Source organism: Strigops habroptila, chromosome 3 (genome assembly GCF_004027225.2).
Source record: "Strigops habroptila isolate Jane chromosome 3, bStrHab1.2.pri, whole genome shotgun sequence".
Lineage (NCBI taxonomy): Eukaryota > Metazoa > Chordata > Aves > Psittaciformes > Psittacidae > Strigops > Strigops habroptila.
Window position 1 is genome coordinate 26,677,034 of NC_044279.2, and position 20,430 is coordinate 26,697,463.

At 40.7% G+C, this 20,430-nt stretch overlaps 1 protein-coding gene across 1 annotated transcript in view; it reads right to left on the reverse strand.

The window, feature by feature from the left end:
- Nucleotides 1-241: 241 nt before the first annotated feature.
- TES (testin LIM domain protein) overlaps nucleotides 242-20,430 on the reverse strand; it is a 69,395-nt gene continuing 49,206 nt past the window's right edge. The window contains exon 8 of the transcript XR_003990615.1: nucleotides 242-2,606. The gene's annotated coding sequence lies outside the window, so the exon portion shown is untranslated. The remainder of the gene's footprint in view (nucleotides 2,607-20,430) is intronic.

The window sequence follows — 20,430 nt, forward strand, 5'->3', positions numbered from 1 at the left end:
CTGACACATTGTCCACAATGTATCTTCCAAGCTTGCTGAGGAATTACTATAACAGCATTATGGATACTGCCCCACCTCCATGCCCACCCATCTCAGGAGCCCCGGGCATCCGGTCTTGTCAGTGCCATGCACAACCATAATCTAGTCCTGGGTTAATTATTAATGCACTCTAATGAAAGATAGTGCCACCTCTGAATGAAAGTGAGTGAACACCGTGGAGTTCTTTCTAATTACATTAGTCACTGACTGACAAGCGAAAAAAAAAAGGCTTGAAAATAATTTACTGAAGTATTATGCATGTCTACACCTGATTGCTGATGAGTCAGTCAAAGAGAGAAAGACTTTTTCAGAAATAAGTTCTTCAACACTGGGCTGAAATAGAACCAAAGAAATTGTTCAGGAGAACAATTAAATATCTTCATGGATCTCCATTTTATTAAATGTAGGGAAAACAAACATTTCTTGGGAGGTGGCTGTATAGCATTAACTGGAACTGAGTTTAGGCCTAAAATTAGGATTGTTTTTCATAATGAAGGGTTGTTAAGAAGTAATGGCTTTGTTGATTAGATGTTCCTGTTCAGTAACTATTTCTGCTGGTTTAATGTATCCAGACTGGGTGTCTATGCCTACAGTAACTCATAGATGCCTAACATCTGAATTCTTCTGCCAACTTAGGGGTTTGCTGTCCGTTGAATGTGTTGGTTTGATTTGGTCTATAATCTGTTTTCTGATTGAGAGCTCAGTAAGGAGAATTTCATGTGAACTCAGGGGGTACTGGCTATCCTTTTTGATAGCTCTGGCATTAAAATGCTGTAAGTAATATTTTCCCCAGTTTCTCTCACTGTTTGAAGCACTCAATCACTCAAATATTTGTAAAAGGTTTGTTTCTAAAGATATTAAGTGCCCACACATCTCTTTTCATGTTATTTAAATATTCTATATATGCTGTTGGAAGTCTTTTATCAGAAAGATCTAAAATCCATAGGATTAGTAAGTAAATGTTCTTTCAAAGAGGTGGCTTATTTCTGTATATTCAATTCTTCAGCATACCAAGACATCACTGCAGGCTCTTGCTGAGAATTATTTAAAGTAGTCCAACTTTGCTTACTTCATTTTGACACTAGGGATATTTCTGAAATGATTGTTAAGCTAAATGTAATGCTAACAACATTTTTTGTCCCCTTTCTCTTTTTCAGCTTGGAGTAAGTGGGAATTTAAAAAGTTCCAATAAAATTGAAAATAAAAATAAAAATGAAAATAAAAATAAAATAAAGACAAAGACAAAAACAAAAACAAAAACAAGAATGAAAATAAAAAGAAACTAAAAATAAAAATAAAAACAAAAATAAAAATAAAAATAAAACAAAAATATAAATATAAATAAAAATAAAAATAAAAATAAAAATAAAAATAAAAATAAATGCTTAGCTATGCAATTGCAAGTCAGTCTCTCTGTTGTACTCTACCTTTGGCACTCGATAGCAGAGTTTCCTGATCTTGTGCTCCAGCCACCCATCTGGTCGCATATCAGTGATGTCCAAAGTGTTCAGATGGCAGAACCATCTCTGACATAGGTCTTTCTGCCCTTCAAACTGGCAGCACTCCCAACCTGCAGCAGTGGCCTGGGACCACTATGGATTCTCTGTTCTGAGGAGCTATAGGAGTGGCACAAGGACACAGGAGTGCTACAGAAGATGCCAAGCAGGACTGCTCATCCAATCTGCGGTACAGCTTCCTTCCAAAAAGTGTGGTTTAAAATACAGCTTAGGTCATTTGTTGTCAGATCTTCAGTTGCTATATGGAAGGCACATGCCCTATTCAGTCCATTCCAGGAAGTGGATGTAAGAACGTAAGACATGCTTTGTTGGGCTTGATGAAATATCTGCCTAGCCTAGTATCCTGCCACTGACTCCAAGCGGATGACAAGGGAAGCATGTAGAGGCAAAGCAAATGTAAGACAGTACTTGCCCAGCATGTTTTCCATGTTTCCATGACTGAGTGATTTCCAAAGCTGTAGGCAGCATCTTTGTCTGCCATAACCCTTGGTGGCCTTTTCTTGTGTTGCTCTTTTCTTCCAGTGATCTGTCTAGTTGCTTTCTAAACCTCTGTAAACTTATTGCTGCAGTAGCATTTTCATAGCTCAGGGAGGCATTTCCCCATTCATCCTCTCCATCCCTGGTGACTTTAGGGACTTTTATAAAATCTCCACCAATATTCTCTGTTCTAAAGCTGAATTATGCTTGTCCATTTAACTGTCCTTATTCCTGATACAGAAGCTGTTCCCTACTGCTGGGATCATATAGATAGCATTTCCAGATCTCCCATACCTTCTTAAGATTAAGAAATCAGAACTGTACATACCATTCAAGAAGCAGGCACTCTACGGTTTTATATAGGGGACACATATAGAATTACAATCACCTGAATACACGGACTCTGTGAAGGGGCAACCACTGTGTGCTGCTCACGAAGCAAACTGGCAGGTCCAGCAGGGTATTCAACCCACCTTCCTCTCACAATGCTGTTGTTCTATGGATGAAGAGAAGCCATTATACTGAAGTGCCACCAGAGCAGATCCTGCTGAATGCTAAGCACCACACAACAACCTGAAAAGAAATAGACATCTGATACATAAAGAAGTGTCATGAGTGAAAACACTGTGTGTTTGAGAAAATTCTTTAAAACCTGAGTTTATGTGGTCAGATAATTTCTAAATTTTCTAAATGACCCACCAAATCACTCACTTGTAACTTGTGGGGAATAAGTACTAGAACAAAATGAATTCAGAAAGGGAACTTGACAGTGTCATATTTTATGTCTTTTTCTTTTCATCTGAGCATTTTTCTGTAGGGAACAAAGTATTCAGCAATAAATCATACATTTTGACCTTAGATGTCTTTTCCTGTGAGTTAACCTTTTTGGATAAATACTGCACTTTGTACCTACCTATTAATTTTATCTGTTTTGGGTTTTTTTCAACGTGTAGTACAATTTACAGTGTGGTTGTCCACTTTTAACATCACGTATATTCATTTTAGGAGCTCACCTTTTCCCATGAGGGCAGAAATAGAAGCTTGGTGTAAAAGCTTTTAGCTGTGCTTTACACACAAACCCCAAATGCAATTAATCACAGCAAAGAATACAAGGCCATGTGAATGTTAACATGTTTAAACAACTTTCCAGTGTCCCAGGCTGCTATGTCTTTCCTGCTATGATTGCCCATGAAAACTGGATCAAGCTGGCATGTGTAACCATCATTCCTCCTTCCTGCAATGTAGATATATTTATTATATTTTTATTCTCCTAATCCTTATGGCCAGCAGCAATTCAGACGAAATGATTCATTTGAACATCTCATCCTAAGATAAAATGTTGGATTCTATTGAAGACTGTGTCCCTCAGGGCTATAAGGTTTCTCAAGGTTGCAAAATAGAGGCGCTGCCTCTCTTCTCCAGTTCCCTTGTGGCTTTGGGCGTACTCAGCAAAATTGCTAATCCTTTGTTTTGATAGTCATCCTATAGAGTAAAAACCAATGGCAATATATGTAACAGTGGCTATAGGTAGCATTTTGATGGTAGGAAAGCTTTCACCTTTTTAGCAGTTTAACAGGGCTTGCCTTTTCATTTATCAAAACTTTAAATAGAAGCAAAATAGTGTTAGTAATACATGTCTTTAATCAACTTGGCTTAAAATGACATGGTTTCCTAGAAAGATCATATAAACACCTAAGTTAATGAAATATTAGCTAGCAGTGCAAAGTGAAGTGCTTTGAACTCTAACATGGACTATAGATGTGTAAGTTGGAAACTAGGTTTTAAATTCCACTGCTCAGCTGCCTAAACTCTGGATGCTCAAACATAAATGAGTGCCGAATTTTTTTACTCCAGAATTCCCCAGGGGCTTTCTGTACATATGTAAACCAGCTTGGCATCTGCCTTATGAGTAATTAGTAATTATGTATAGAGAAATACCTAATAGTATATCTGCGCTGAGTACTCCTAAGGGAGCATCCCTACTGCCAATCCATCTGTTATGCGAGATGGGGGCTTGGGGCAGGAGCACATTTGTATCTTTCTTCTTGAGACTGTTGCTGCACAGCGGGAGGATAAAAAGAAGTCTGTGCAACACAGTGTACAACAAACCGTAAGGACCAGAAAACAGGTCTTCCTTATTTCCCCCCAATCCAGATGATTTTCCTGATCATAGGATCACGAGTCATCTTGCTGGCAGCTCATTTCCCTCCTTCTTAATTTCTTTTCCCATGCCTTTCCCTGCTAGTTCCTGCTGCATTACTACTCTCTTCCTCACAAACTTCCTTATTACTGCTCTTTCACTTATCAGCTTTCCATGGTCAGGTCACTGCTTCTAACTCTGCCTTCACATCCCAAGCATTTAAGCAGTGGGATCTCAGAAAGCACATAGCTTTCACATCCAGACCCATGGGAGTGGTTCCTGGAGAGTGGTTCCTGGAGTACAGTTTCATGGAGAACTTTGAGTGGCTGAAGTCAGTAGACAAACTACAGAACAAATTCCAATAAAACTCTATTGTCCATGGGTTTGTCACACAGTGAATTAGTGATTTTCTTAGGGACTTCAAAAAGTACATCCTACGTCTTTTCTACTAAATCCAAGTCCCTCCTTCATACCAAGAAAGCAGAAGAATTTCTCCATACACGTGCCTTGAAAAACTCTTTAACACTGGGAGAACATTTGTTTTCCCTTGACCTTATCTGGGGCAACAGCCACAGCTGGATTTTTGAAAACTTGTATGTGAAAAAATAAAAAGGGATTGAATTCGCTATTGACCTAAAAGTGCACAGAAACGGCATCTGCTTAAGCTATTGACAAAACTGGCCATTCACATCTCCCACAAAAACATTTCAAGAAGATAACACTTTTTAATGTAATTCTCAGGATGGCAAGTGAAAGGGAGTACTTGAATCATGTTGATTTAAGTGATGTTTGTCACATAGTACTGGCCATTATGACTTTTGCCATAATGGTAACAACCTGTCTGAAGTGCTTTACCAGAAAGTGTGTTCCAGACTCTCCCTGTTGCTCACTTCTGCATTTTAATCCATTGAGTCATCCCAAATGGTATCAGGATGCATTTTTCCAATTTCCATAACCTTGCCTGCTGCTTTAACAACATATGTGCCCAGTACAGTTCAGCTGTATGGAATTCAGTGATAGGTGGTAGGACAAGATGACCCATTACAGATTTGTGCTGAGATTAGAAAAACTGGGAATGTGCAATAAATTTCTACACAAGGCTAGAAATATAATATTTTCGCCTAAAATGCTGGAGTTTTAAAAGAACAGTTAAAAGGGCATCTTCAAATCCTATGTTTTTTGTTTTTGTTTTTGTTTTTGTTTTTTTTTTTTTTAATGTACAACACTCTTCAAAAGAATATCAGCAAAGTAAAACTGACTTTGGGGGGGAAAGTAAGCAAGAGGTTTATTGCTGGTCACCTGGGCAGCATGAAGGTCTTTGGTGAACTGGTTTTGTTCTCTATACACCTTGCTCAGCTGTTTCTTTGGCTGGTGTAGCCTAGCAGAAGCGGAGCCATATGCTTTGCTTCCTTTCCAACCATCTGCCCTTGAGGATGTTTTTGTTTGTGCCTGCCCCAGTAATGCAGGAGCGGGGGTCTTCCAGTGCCCTCCTTGCCCGAGTCCAAGCTGCTGGGGAACGGCCAGCTCCTCTTTGCTTCCCCTCCTGCTCACAGTGCCCGTGGACCTGATGGTCTCATTGGTGGCATGGACGAACCGTGGGGTGGCCCTGGCTGGGGGCACCCCAGGGCTGTGCTTTCCTACCCTCTGTGGGCAGCAGTGGTGGGACGGGGCTCAGCCCCTGCCAGGAAGCAGGAGCTTGCTCTGACTCCGAGGCAGGGCGGAGGAGGAGGAGGCTGAACGGCACAGGCTCGTGCTGCAGGGGACAAAGGCACTGGCTCTGGCACATGCCGGCACAGCAGAGGTGTGGCGGGGCTTGTGCAAGCTGCTCCTGGCTCTTAGAGAGGGCTTGCACCAGCGCGGTGTGTGAAGCAGGGTGTCCCAAGCCTGGAGAGGGTCACAGAGCAAATTCTTCCCCCTGGGGCACTGGCATAGCCTGGCCTGGTGTGCCACCCATGTGCTGCTGCCAGGGAGTACACAGGCATTTTGCAATATCTGTTTTCAGCCCCAAACATGGCAACAAATCTTAGATAACAGAGTTCAACAGCACTCAGCTTGCTGTCTCCTTGCTTAGCCAAGCCTTCCCCTAAACAAGCTGCCTTTAGGAAAATATTTGGGGGAACTTCTGCTATTGAGCTGGGTTTCAATGGTGTCAGCTTTGTTTAAATACAAGAATGCTATAAAGAGAGCATTGATGAGCGAAGCAGTGCTGGCCAGAGCTCTGGTGCCCAAGGGGCACAAGGTTTGTACCAGGGACATCAAATGGGGAGAGAAACGCAGCCATGCTGCTGTCTGTTTGTCCCCTCATGACTGCAGGCATGTCACTGTGTTTTCTCTCTGTTTTGCTGCTTCTCCTCTAAACTTTTTGCATCATTCTGGCTGCTTTCCCGAACTGCGGCTCAGTGAGCTGGTTGGCTTGCTAGAGTCCTCCCATTCCCCTTAATGCAAGGGCATTAAATCGTGTTGCCATGGGAAAGGTTGTTTGTTACCTATTGCACCAGGCTCTGCAGCTGGGGAGGATGGAGAAATGGTATGGGTTAAATCAACACGCTGCTTGACAAATGCATGAACTTTTGTGATCTACATGTTGGGGGGGGAGGGGGGCGGGGAAAGAGGGAAACGGAAAACAGATTTTGGCTGCTTTGAATGCACTTGGCCTGGGCAGTGCCCATACCACAGCTCTGACTAAGCTGCTGAGCATGGCCGGGATCCCAGGAACGGCTTCTCCTAGGAGGTAAAGCACCGTACCCTCAAAGCAAAAACACCTTAGAGGTACTGAAGAGGGAGACTCCCCTCTCCAGTATGTCAAAATGTCAAAAGCCAAACACCTGAGCAAAGCCTCCTTTTACCCTGTGACTTTCTGGGCACTGTGGAAAGCCCAGCTGGAACCCAGCAGCAATCCCTGCCTGCAGTTGAGCGGGTATTATGGGAGTGAGATGTTGGGTGCAGCAGCTCTGATCATGCTGAAATTTTACCATGGAAATTGACTTCATGCAATTAATAAGCACAGGAAATACTTCTTGTTTTCTCTCAGGAGGAGAACATTAAGTAATGGCTTTATCTTAACTTGTCAGGCTTTGCCCTAGGGACTAAAATTAAATGGCTGGAAGCCAGTGGAGGACTCAAGAACTAAAGCATTAACACTCCGATAAATAAAAAAGAATTCATTTTAATTAGTTTTCCAGCTGAAAAATAATGAAGTTCTACATGCCAAAAAGCTGTAATGGAGTAATGGAAAGGCCTGTGCTTATACAATAGGGCCTGATTGCAATCTCAGGGCTCCATTTGTATTCGTTTGTAGCGCGAAACAAAGGAAGGTGTTTGGATTCTCTCTCTTTATATAAAGCCTCTGCTCCAGCACCCTGGGCTGGTCTTCAACCAGGCTTCCCACAGTCCTGCTGCCAAATCTACAAAATTTTCCTGGCTGACATTCAGGAAAGTACTGCTTGGGCTCTAGAATGGAAAGTTAAAAGACTTTGCCTGGATACACTGAAACATATACAAATAGTGCTTGACGTATGGGGTTGATTCATCCTGCACAGGCTGTCCCTGTTGTATCCCAGGGGGAGAGTATTGTAAAGTTCCCTAAAATCACCTCAGTCACTGATGTTAGTGAGAGGAATCATCTTAAACACTCGTGGAAATGCTTCCCTGCGGGGGATTAGCAGCGTGTAGCTGGACTGTAGCACTCATTAGATCCAGAGTGGTTTTAGCCTGGGATAAACAGTTTAGATGCCTTAAAAAAAATATAATCCTATGGTCAAAGATACCATTAGTCATTGTGACTAAGAGGACAAAGAGGAGTGACAAACATTTATGTGCCTGGGGCTCCTGTTGCCTACTGAGCAGGGCTAGCACAGCTTGAGTCAGAAGCTCGGATTTATTTACTATATCACTATCCAATTAGTAACAGATTAAAAAAAAGAAAAAATGTCTCTGCTCAGTGAAGGGTGGAATAGGAAATGTCTCACTGCCATGTGCAGCCTAACGGATATGTGCCTTGTTTATGAAATCCCATTGTGTCTGCAAAGGCAATCATCAGCTGGGCAAACATGCCCCTGCCTCTGCCTGGCCGTCACCTCTAGGAAGCAGGATTTAGGAGGCTGCTTCTGTGGCTGCCCTATCCAGCGAGGAGCTGCATAGCAGAAACAAGGGCGGGGTGCCTGTGTGTGCCTGCTCCTGCAGGGATTGTCCTGGGAGGGGTGGCACAGGGCTGTTTCAGCCCTCACAATGCAGCCACCTCTGCAGAGGGCAACACGCTCTTTGCAGAGGAGCCAGCTGCAGGCTCCAGCACGCGCTGCTCCAAGCCAGGATGGGCTTGGTTCCTGCCACATGCCTTAGCTTTTCTATTTGCTTCTCCATAAACGATCTGGACATATAAGGGCAAGAATTTACCCTTTGCTCATCACTGCTTCAATCTACCTTTTGCCTGCAGAGAGCAGAACCATTATATTTTTCTACTCAAAGAGCACTCATACATTCTGCAGTAGAAATGACACTGAGGAGAACAGACCAATGCAAAACCAGCAATTGTCCTAAACCAGGACCCCATGAGAAAGCACAATATGCAGTATTGTCCATGCTTGGGGTTAGAAAAATGTGAGTTATGAGGCAAAAAGCATCACACTGGCTTAAAATCAAAACAATGTTGGAGTTTTTTTCTGGCATTTTCAGGCTTTGGGTTGAGTTGTCAGACCTCTGTGATGGTTGGAAACTCTCTTTAAATTGAATTCAGTGTTTTCTGGACAAACTGAGTAGTTCTGGAAGCTAGGACTCCCCATATATCAACAACAACAAAAAAAAAAACCAACCAAAAAATGCCAGCATTGAAGCACTGATGTCACGAGCATTCATCCATTTCCAGTTTGTTAGGAATCAATTTGGATTGACTTTCCCAGTGGCGAGCTATGATGGAGAACAAAATACTACTTCTGTTCTGCCACTCCTGCAACAAGGGAATACGATCCTTCTATGTGAAGTTGCAACATGCAGAAATCAGGTGGAAAGAGATAATGCCGCTTAGTACAACAAGCAGAAGTCAGTTGATTGGTAAAGGAAAAAGTGTGTGAAAATTAGGGGATAAAACAAATACATTTATATCATATGTATTTGCCCTGTTACCAATCCCAAGAGTCACAAGTATGAAGAAAGAAAACAACTCTATTCATAAAGTCAAAAGAGATGAGACATGAGTTTATAGTTTTAATTGGTTATGTTTAAGTAGGGCGTTTTATTTATTTCTTCTGCAATATTACTTATAAGCAATGGCTGGTACCCAAAGTTTTGGATAAGCACCTTTTTGTTTAAAAAATCAAAGTACAAAAATAGATGAAGTAGATTAAATAAATAAATAAATAAATAAATAAAGTAATGGATTTTAGGGACAGAAGAAAACCTCAGATTACCCTACCTGTCCTCTATAACACAGGCCAAAGTGTTTCATCCCATTATTTTGTAACTAACTGATCCAACAGCTTGCTTTGGTTGAACCATATATTCCCAAAAAGCATCCAATTTTTATTACAGATGTGAACAGACTGATAATTCACCACTTTATGTGATGATTTCTTTAAGTAATTATGTATCCTGATTTTAAAATAATTTTTTTTAAAAGCTACATTTTTCTTCTAACTTGTCTGTCCTTCTTCTGTTGGCTCATTATGTTTGGTCTCTTAATAATTGGGAATGTCTCAGTAAGATGCTTACACACATGTGTGGCGAAAGCACACAGTAATTTTTCAAGGCTAGTGTTTTTCTCAGGGGAAAAAAGTAGAAAATGAGTAACTTTGTGCTGGATTGAACTGATCTGTTATGAGGAGCTTTCTGTGTCACGTGTATGAATTACCCATGGGACCCACATCTTCCTGCCACTTTCAGCTCAAGAAAATCGAAGCCTTAAACCAATACAACACAGATGTGAATGGTTATTATTCAAGTCAGTGGCTATATAATTCAGAACCTGAGTCATCATAAACTGAGAATTTAAGAGGTCAATATCTTGAAGACCAAACTGCCTGACTGTAAGATGTACCAAGAGCTGAAGCATTGCATTGCAGTGGAAGGGGTCTCCAGGGCACCTCCCCGAGGCAGGCTGAGGAGGTCCTGCTCTAGCAACTCCTGCACAGGCTCCCTCCAGTTTCCGCCTTTTCAGGGCAGAGAAGGAGTTTGAGGGATGCCAGTTTGGGTTTGGCTGAGCCTCTCGAAGGTATTCAGCCCTGTTGAAGAAGCATGTAAGGCAGACAGCAAGCTGTCATGTCAGGCTGCTCACCGGTGCTACCAAACCTCAAAGCCCTCACAAATAAATGCTGAAAAAGTGAAAGGGGATATCCAGAGAGGCTTAAGGAGAAGTGTGGCCTTTCTGCTTATGGATGTCTGTTCAATATTTGAAAAAGCTTCAGTCATTATTCTGGTGAATTATAATTTTACAAAATCTGTTGTGTTTAAGTAGACAGGTTTTTCATACTATGTCTGATTCAGCCAAGGTTCCCAGATTGAATGTTACACTGACCCTCACTATTCTGTGTGTAGGTGTTTAACAACCCAGTGTCAAGTAGTTCTGCAGATCTGAAAAGGTGTTAAAAGTCAACTGAGTGAAATAATTTTCAAATAGTATTTCTTTGTATAAACAATTGCAGTGAGGATGTCGTGTAACCTTAAATAGAAACAGTCCGTCACAGCACAAAGAAGCATCAGCGAGTTTGAAGCCAGACCTGCTGATTAGCATGATAAAATGCAGCAGTAGAAGTACAAACCTTATGGATGGATTAAGTTTAATATTGTAGGAGGAAGGCTGAGAAAATGGTGATTTCATTATGGACTGTTGCCATTGCACTTAGAAAAATGGTAACTGACAAAAGACAAGTGTTATACAGATCTGGACGTTGGAAATGCAACAAGGAACATTTATCAGCTGAATAATTGTGGTAATTTGGAACGATGTGTGAGTCAAATGGTTAGTTTTGTTTTGCGAAAATCAATTGTAATTGTAGTGTTACTGATTAGAGCAGTGATTTCCATGGATATGTTTTAATAATACCTTCACCTCCCACCTTCAAGTGCTTGTATTAGGTCAGAAAGTCACGGTGCTAGGTTTGTAGGAAATTATGCGAGAAGTCCCTGGAGTCAAACTGAAAAAATGAAAGGTGGTGGCAGTAGCAGGCTTTGCTGCTATGACCTGTTCTAGCTGTGCCCAGCAGGTCTGTGAGAGGGCTACAGGGTCAGTATTTGCACAAAACACCATGTGTCTGTAAGATGCGATGTCCAGAGAAGGTGCCAGAGTCTTTTAACAACATGAGGCCCATCACTAAACCAGCTCCAGGATCCTATGCTGAGGCGCTCTACTTCAAAATAATGCATCTGGAGTGAAGTAACCTTCCAGCTGATACTCTGAGAATCAGAAATGGTATTTTCTTGGATCAGCGAAACACTGACTTCACAATAAGCACATTTGCAACGTAAGTAGGCTTTTGCTCTGTCAAGAGAATATCACGGATTCAGGATTCCACAGCACATACATGAACTGCAAGTTTTTAGAATGGGGCATGAACTCTAACCATTTACTGTTTTCAAATAGGATGTTAAGAAGTTGAGACAATGAGCACTATAAAAAAAATCACAGAACATATTTTACAAAAGGAAAAGACTTGAACTGCCAGAAAACAGGAAGTTCTTGAATGAAATGCTTGAATTTCTAACTGCTATTCAAATTTAACAATAGGCTGTGAGAATGACGTGCCCGGTTCAATAGCTATTAGGAGTATCAGATGCAGAAAGGAAAATCCGCTGCTGAATGAGAGGTCTATCCTAATAATTTTCAGCATGTCAGAGAAATTATTTCAGTGTCCAGTTTTGATTACTGCTGCTTGACATCTGCAAAAATCACCTCTTATCTTCCAGCCTAAAAACAATTAACATAGTTTTCTTCTTACTCACGCTTATGTTGTACAGGAATATCCCCATTCAAAGTCGTTTGAGATCAAACAATGTAACTGAAAGGTCGAACAAGTCTGGTGTGTTTGTGGCTGTAACCAGAATGTATTTATTTGCTTAATGCTGAACACGTTTATGGTCTCACTGCAATAATTTGTAATCTGCTTGCTCTCTGTGTGTTTAAGCTGTAAATGCTTTTGGCATGATACTTTCACTTACCGTGTTTTCACAGCACTTCACAAAATCTTCAGTTTCTTGATGTTTTACTACCACAGAAAGAAGAAAAATAAATATTGCATAACGTAGCAAAAAAAAAGCATTGCTTAGAATTGTTTAGGCTGGTATTTTTAAACATGAATTTTCTAATATTTGGCCTGTGCTCCTGAACTGACAGGTTTTGTGTCTCATTCAGCTGTTGGATCCTGTGTTATCATGGGCAGTTGGACCTGGACTCATCCTCCCTCTGATAGTCTCTGAGCAGAGATGGGAAGATTAGGAGTACACTTGCCCTGAGATGCTTTTAAAATAGAGAGAGGCAAAGAGTGTGCTAGAGATCCTGTCCAAAAAGTTTCTAAGCAAGAATCTGAAGAAGTGACTTCCATTGTCCTCTACCATAAAATAGATGTGATAGCGTTTGTGAGATTTATGTCATCCAAATTTCTGTTATCAACGTGCAAAAGTAGTCATAATGAGATCAGCAGTTATGATACTCATAGGATTGTAATATTGGGAAATTTGACACTGCTGCATAAGATAAAATTGCTTCAAATTATCAGTAAAAGAATGTTTTGGATCAAAGCTTCTTGGCATAATGTTTTGGGAAAGAATTATTTTTGACTAGGTATAAAAAATTTGTTTACAAAATAAGTCTTCAAAATATGCAAACTAAATATTCTACTTTGAAAGAGGAAATCAGTCTCATCTGAACTTTTTCCTTTTATTTTTTTTTAATTATTTGATGCAAAACCTTTCATTTTTTGAAATGTCAGTTTACAGAAACTAAATTAAATGCTGAGAAAAAGTTCCTTTGAAGCCTTTCAGCCTATTCTGTCTGAAAGATTAAGATTTATACTGTAGACAGGGAAAAATTAGTTATTAGAAAACCATGTCAGAGCTACTATGATGTATTTATGCTACTGTACCTAAATTTCAAACCATAGGAAAGATAATCTGTTGGGAAAGGATGTAAAGGAATCCAAACCCACAATTCTACTGTCATCACTTCAGTGTCTGTACATTACACTGTTCTACTAGGTAAACCTAATCTGTGTAGCTCAGGCAGTACATCACCAGGGCCTCTCTGGCTTGCCATCTATCTGTCCGCAGACTCATATCAAACACTTATCCAGAATGTTAATAGATTGCTCCTACTAGACTATAACCTTCTGCCAGATTAATTTATTTTGGGTGGTTTATTTGAAAGAAATGGATGTGTTTCCTGGGGACAAAGCCATTTTTTTCAAACTCAGAGGCACAAATGGGCTTTACGGCACTTGTAAGTAGGACCACAGGCTTGAGAGGAATCGTAGGGGTTTGCTGGTATTTGGGCTCATGTACCTGATGAGGATGGGGGTTCCCAGCTCAGTGAGACATTGTAAGAGGTGTTGCTACTGCCTTTGCTTTACACGTTTAACATTAGGAGGGTAGTTCCACAGTTGTCCTGATATTCAGGGAAAAAGTAACATCCACAAAGCAAACCAGAATAAACGTTGAGGGATATGCTACTTTCTGCTACTTTTTTTCTTTTCTGGAGGTAAAACAGTGAGATAAAGCTCAAGGACGACCCTTCTTTGACAATACCCACATTTCTTCAGCGCAAAATATTTCATTGAAAAAATCCTAATCAGTCCTGGTGAAAATTCACAGGTCAGGATAAATTAACCATGGAACAAATTTCTGGGGCAGGGTTCTCTTCATTTGTTGCCCTAACAAACATTTCTTGCTAAAAGATATATGGTGTTTCATCTGCAATTAATGGGATTTGGTGCGAGAATTACTGGGTAAAATTTGATGGTCTATGCTATGCAGGTCAGATTAAATGATCACAATGGCCCTTGACCTTTGCAACTATTCATCTTTCATGAGAGCAAAGCCATGAAAGACAGATGAACTCTAATGAAAGGGAAGTGGAGTCTCTGGAGGACTATTTAAAGGATGTCTTGAATTAGCTAATGCAAGAAAAAGATGTTTTCCGATAGCAAGGCCTTAAAACCCCTGAAGTTTCACAGATTATTTTTCATTTTGACATAACAAAAAATTGCATTTTGGTTAAAAAAAATTTGGTTGTTAATATCCTTCTTGTTTCTCTCCATTTGAGGTGTCAGAAAGCGGGGTCATTTAATGAAAAATGGGAACATGAAAATGTTGCAGGGTTTCCCTTTCACAGGTTTAGAAAATAGTTATCACACAAAAAGCCAGTTCTCTTTGGGAGACAAGTAGAAACATAGTGTCTCCCCTGGTATGACAGGCCAGAGGCAGTCCCTTTGGCCTCCCCATCTCCATCCAGCATGCTCATAGTGGGGCTTGTCAGGTGAACCAGCAGCACTATTTGGAAGTAGGAGCCAGGTGCTTTGCTCAGGAGGTAATACTCGTCTGGGAAGGCACCTTGTCCAGGGAAAGCTTGCTGTGGAGGTGTTCAGGTCTTTTGTCCCAATCACGGTGAGCTGGAGGGGCTGATGGAAACCCGAGGTGATGCCCAGAGCCCTGTAAGCCATGCCCTGAGGAAGAAAGAGGCCTGACCTCAGGGACTGGCCCAGGAATTGGAAAGACTTTCCAGAGATGTCTGTGACACTATGGAAGGAATCTGGATGTGGGAGATCTAAGAAGCTGCCTTCTGTTTAAGCCAAGTCTCAGCCAGCAGGACCATGCACCCTTATCCAAAATGGACTGAGGAAGGTGATGATGACACTGAGGCAAATAGGAGATGTGTGAGATGTCTTTCTAACAGGCCAGAGCTTTCTTGCTTAGAAAGTGCTGGGAGTCAAGACTACCAAGGACAGAAGCATCATAAAATGAAAGATGTTCATGGCCCATGGACCTTATGGGGAGGAGCACTGTTTCTAAATACTCTGCTGTGTATGAGCTACAGTGAAACCCACCCAGGAAACTGGTGCAGGTCTTGTAGTGCAACTGCAACATGGTTGGGGTAAGTCAGGAAAGAGAACAAGGATATGCAAAATGCAAAAATGAGACCCTGAAATCATTCACTCTTATGTGATGGGGAGGGTTGGTGGAATGGAAAATGAGGAGAGAGCACAAGGAAACTCAACAGCTTCAATTTAATGCATTTTAACAGTGCAAGGAAATAATACAAAAAAAGTAATTCTGTTTCTTTTCCAAATGAAAGCAACTCAAAAAGATTGAAAAGTAATGTGATAGCCTCTTCTTGTGATTATTTTCACAGAAAAGATATAGCATTATGTGCTTTTAACAGCATTAGTGCTGACAGAATGAATTGCTATGTAGGGCTGAGAAAGGTTGGGAAGATGAAAATGAATTAATCAAGGAAAGTTAGACCAGTGGAGAAAGAAAAAATAGAAATAAATCAAACTGAGTAGTTTCCAAAGTACATGGGATATCTATCACTAACTGCTAGGATGTTTCGGTCCTTAAAAATTTTCCTTATACCTGCAACTGAGGACTTATTAATTCAATTGCTGCAGTTAATATTTGTCCTTTAATCATTCTTTGCCCTGAACTACACTATAATTTGAATTGCAATCTAGTAGAAGGCATAGCATGCTATGGCACTTGGAGAGAAACAATGCATGTCTCTATGTAAAAAACCCTATTAACACCTGGCTCTTGAGATTAATTTCCATCATCTCATGGAATTTATATAACTCTATTGAAACTCCTTCTGGGATGATAATTAAAAGTCCTGGATGTACTGATACCTTGCAAATGAGTGCTACATCCTGAGCTGGTGCAAGTGGCACCAGTGAAGCTGCAACAGTTGGTTCTCACTGAGAATCTGGTCTGACTAATATAAAATTTGCCAGATAACCGTGGTCAGAGATAAGTGCAGGGAAGTGAGCTCTGAGCTCACTTTCTGACAGCTGAGATAGAACTGGGAGGAATTTTCTATATGATTGTTCCACCAATGGCCAGAGAGCAGAATAGGACAGCTCGTGATGCAGTCCCACCACCAGCAGCTCAGGCCCTCGCAAATCCCAAGGCTGACTCTGCCAGCTGCTGGCTTGTAACCCATATGTTGTTTAGAACAGAACCATTCTTCTTTTTCCAGTTCTTCCTGTGGTCCCCAACCATATCATTCCCACCATTATTCTTATTATAAAGGAATTTGGTGGTTTTAATATCTATGGGGTTTTTTTCAGTTATTACATAAACAGGACTTCTCTGGTGATTTACTGGTTAAGGTGTTCTGCTGGCGGTACAGGTTGACCTTTTCCCTCAGAGATGTTTAAATTCATCAGCTGAAATGAGAAGACAATGTTAGGTGAACAGCTTTTTTTTCTGCCTGGTTTCAGTTCAGTCCCACTACAAGTGCACTCCAGTGAGTGCCCAGCTCCGCCCTGTGGCTCGCATTCCTGCTCTTTGGGTCACTGACTCATGCTCACCAGCTGCGTCAAGGTGTAGGAATGGTTAGTGAAGGCTGCCAGCTGGACAAGTAGGAAAAACACTTGGGCTTGAGTTTTACAACAAATGGCAAAACAGTTGAGCTCAGCTGGCCTGTTTTATTTCTTGTCCTTGAATAAAAGTTTTCATTGTAGTCTCAGCTGTTTGGCACTTTCCTTTTGTATGCTTATTTGTCAAGGTTTGAGCCTCTTGTTCTGAAAACTGACTTGGGCAAGCACACAGTGAGATTGTGGAAAAGTCTCCCTCCAGCAAAAATCAAATAATAACTTGAAGGTGAAGGGAAAGAAGAAAAGATATTGCTTCGGTTATCACACCACAGCCTTCTTTTCTGGCAGAATATTTACTTTCACTGCGTGTGTTACCTCCTTCTGATCTGTGCCTCATTCTGCTCTTCCCCACACAATATGCAAAGATGGGGACATGACTGTGTGCCTCAGACTGTCTATCCATGGTTTTATTCCCATTGAAAGGTTATTGAAATAAACCACATAAAGAACAAGGTTCTTCAAAGAGTGGCAGAAGACTATCAGCGTCATTTTTCAGCTGGGCAGGATTTCTGTGAAGTACTTGTGACAAGGCTCATTTCTCAGAAAACTCTTCATAACAGAGTGAAGGCTTTGGCATTTCGTATATAATCCATCTCCAGTGATTTCTCTTTCTCCATTGTAAAGAGAACACTTATTTCAGGCAGGCCTGTATGAATTTTATCTTGGTTAACATCAGTAAACAAACCCACGGCTTTTTCAGCTAAAACACAGAAGTCTTTATCCCTTATGCTGAAGGGCTAGTAAATTCACAATTTTGCCAGGCTCACATTCTTTGTTATTTGGGAGCATTTACACACATACCGGTGGCTTACATATATGAAAAAAAAATTACTGAAACATGATTCCCATTCACCAGGGAATGATTATTTCCCTGATTTTTTTATAGGAGCATGGGTTTTAGTGGGTAGAGGCTGAGTACTCACATTAGAATTTATAAACTGTACATTAGTCTTCAAGACTGGCACAATGCTGTTAAAACTGAACACATTATGCAGCCACATTTTCCTTTACCTTGAAGAGAATAAATTACATGAGATGATCTTCTCATGTGTTTACACAATGTTTTGCACATGCAGCATTTGGGCCGAATAATTATATTCTCCAAAGTTGACCCAAGTATTTAGTGATCTCGCTGCGTTACTGCCTTTGGAAAGTCAGGTACTTCCCAATGGCAATTCAGTTTGGTTGCATGAAAAATCCTGTTATTCTGAAGTCAATAAGGAGTAGAAGGGGCCCCTTTTCTCTCTTTACAGTGAGAAGCTGCTCTAAGAGAAGCTTCTTCTGTCCCTTTCTTCCATGTCACACTCTTGTGGCCTGTCCGCCTCTCTGATCCTGGGCATTTCTGCTGTATAGACATGGTTTTTGAACATACATGGCTCTGGCAGTGGATGCCAATACTTGCACTGTGGAAGCCTATAACCAAATTTCTTCTCTCAGTAGTTGTTTGCACTTGTTGAGAGCTTGTTTTCATTCTGACAGGTGCTTCTCAGAGTGAAAACCAGAAATAAGCTCTTATCTTTGGATAAGTAAAGTAGCTCTTCTTTCCATGTCACTAATAGTAATAATAATGTGTAGATGGACATATATGCTTGAAAATTGTATTAGGGATCAAACCTGCAGAAAAACAATATCAAATAGAAAAATCACTTGGCAGTCATCAGCCCAATAATAAATTGCAATTACAACAGTAATGCATAACATCTTTTTCCATCAGTAATTGACATTGTCATCATATTATTCAAAGTTGGCTCTAATTAGCTGCACTTTTTCTACTCTTGTTTATTACTCACGGTAAATTGGTACTACTTCACATCTGTTGCTGATACTCCTTCTGTTTGCTTTATGATTTCCTTTTTCTCTCTGTGCCACTGCCTTCTCCTTGTGCCAGGCCTTAATGTGAGCCTTATTAATCATTCTTTTCGCTTGTCATAAAATACAGCAGTATTTGACTTGTAAATTTCAACATATAAACCTCTGCTGCTTTTTTTCAAGTGTGGTCAGTTCTCTCCTTTGCTTTTTCATCATTTGGTCTTTGGTAGGGTCTTTTCAAATGAACCCCTGAGGTAGGTTTCCTATTTTCCTGTTTTCCCACATGTAGACTTTTCTTTGAATTCTTCATGTTTTCCGCTGGGTTCACCTACATTTACAGTTCTATTCTTACTCCAAATATACTTCAACTCTCATCCCACTATTGTTAGGGTGCACAAAAATTAATTAGATATGATGGTTGCATAAATTTTTTGATATAATTCGGTGTTATGCTGATCTCTAGGTTCTTCACTACTTTTGCATAAAACTGCTTTTCTGATAAAACATTCTGTGCAGATAATTTTTTTGAAGAACTCCTTACGGACATATGTCTTTTCATTCCTGCTAGATCCTGCAGCTAAGCTGTAACAACTCTATTTTGTCACCTTTCTTTTCAATTCCATTGCAATTTCACAATTTATGTTCTAGAGCATATTCAGAAAGGTAATGTTACTCTGTTTCCATTTCATTTGTTCAAACCAGGAATCTGATATGCCACACTGTATTTTTCCCTTTCTGTCCTATTTTCATTTACCAAGCATCCCAAAATAACTGACCTGTCTGGACACACTGCTCAAAGGCAAGTAAGAAACAAAAGCACCAAGAGTAAAAAACTTCAAGGCTTTATACTAGTTTTATCCTTCTCCTCAGTGAGGCCAGGCTGTAGGGAGAGCTGGTAACTTCGTGGAAGATAATCACTCAGGGCTAAGACAGCACTTTGCTCATTGACTTAGGCTGTTACATCCACAATAGCAGTACTGTTGCTGCCTCCATCCACCTTGCCCTCTTTCAAACAGCACATCTTGAAGATAGTTCTCAAAGTCTCTACACCAGCATTGCATAAATCTTGAAGTACATAAAAGCTTGTCACCTTTACAACCTCTTTTGGCTTGGAGAAAACTATGCACAATCAAGCAATCATTTCACTGCTAGCAATAGATTTTATACTCTTACAACTTCTATTGTGAATGTTATTCCAAAATCTCCTCTCTTATCAATGTCCTTTATTGAAGTTTCTGGGGCCTTGCTATGTCTCATACACAGAGATGCAGTTTACAGTTCTGCAGAAAGAAGACTGTATTTCAGCTAATGTTTTGTTTGACAGAATTACAGCTTTTTTTGTTTGCTTGTTTGCTTGCTTTTACAGCTGTTGCAGTAACCTTCTTAAGCTTGCTGGAAAAAAACCATTAGGCTGCTTGTATTAATTAACCTTTAGGCTGCTTGTCTTTGGGCCTCATACACTGAGCTCACCCTTCAGCTTTCTTGGAGCCACAGTGCTCTCCTGCTCTTTTCATTTAGACCCTAGTTGCATGCATTGCTTTCTGTTTGCTTCGTGTTGGTGGAAGCTGGGGGGCTTTCAACCGCAGAAACCCAGTAGTTATCAGGTGCCAAATTCACGCGTATGGCTTGAAGCCTTCCAGCCTTGTGCATTATCTGGACTTCAGAGTCCTCTTTGGAGGCTTATGGTAGCTGAAACAAATAGTAGCCCAAAAGTTTCTGAACCCTATACTTTATTCCTCACTCTAGGTAACATAAAAGTATGTCACCATTCACACAAAGCTGTAAGACTGGACACAATCTGCTGTTGGCATTTGGGGTTCTGTCTCTTCACACTCCTAGGTTTTCCCTAAGTGCAGCTAGATTCCTCTACATGTCT